We start from the raw sequence: 889 nt of genomic DNA on the forward strand, positions 1-889 counted from the left end.
GGCCCTCTTTCTGACACTAGGGATCTCTGTTCTAGCTTCAGCAAAGATGCCACTAGATGGAATCAGAACCCCCTTCACACAGGGGAAAGAGGATTGTTCAAGGGCACAGTCATTGAGGGGCAAGGGGCAGACAGCTTCATGAAAGAGAGGGAGATAAAGACTGTGAACACCCTCCTTCTCCAGCAGTTGGAGCACCGGCCACTTACTTCGTATGGTTTGTCTCATGGGGATCTGACAGTCATTCTGACACTTTGGTCCTCTTACCAGCCCCCTTCTCAGAGGAACAAACTGAGGCTCAGAGAGGTGATGGGACATACCCTACCCTCACCACTAGTATGTGGCAGAATCTCACTGTGCTGGGGAGGACAGGCCACTCACCACTGAACCAGCAGTTCCAGCACCTCCTGGCTGGTAGTAAAGCTTCGGTACATCCCCAGGAATACATCAAGGTAGAGCAGATCCCCCTCCAGGTATGCCCTGGGCAAGGACTCCCACCTTCTCTAGTCTGCCGGCTTTGATGATTTTCACAGGGCGGGTGTTATCGGTGCTCTGGTATGCTCCACAGATACACTGGGGTGGACAGACGAGAGACACACTGTCTGAGGCATCCCCAGGACACACCAGGTGAATAGGGGCCCCTCACTCAGACCAAGAAACCCTTTCCTAAGTGACTTGTGGCAAGAGCTGGGACATGTGTGCCTCCAGCGAAAAACGGGGATTGGCTTTCAAAGTAGACATTGAGTTGAGGATGATGCCAATTTTTTGGAACCTGAAGTGGTTTCATGAATGAAGTGATCAGTGTCTGCAGTGTTGGCTGTGTGCTATTGAGTTGATCTCAACTAACAGTGAAATTGTGTAGGGTTTCTGAGGCCTTAAATCTTTGCTGGAG

The sequence above is a fragment of the Chrysochloris asiatica genome, unplaced genomic scaffold (assembly GCF_000296735.1).
Source record: "Chrysochloris asiatica unplaced genomic scaffold, ChrAsi1.0 scaffold00200, whole genome shotgun sequence".
Classification (NCBI taxonomy): domain Eukaryota; kingdom Metazoa; phylum Chordata; class Mammalia; order Afrosoricida; family Chrysochloridae; genus Chrysochloris; species Chrysochloris asiatica.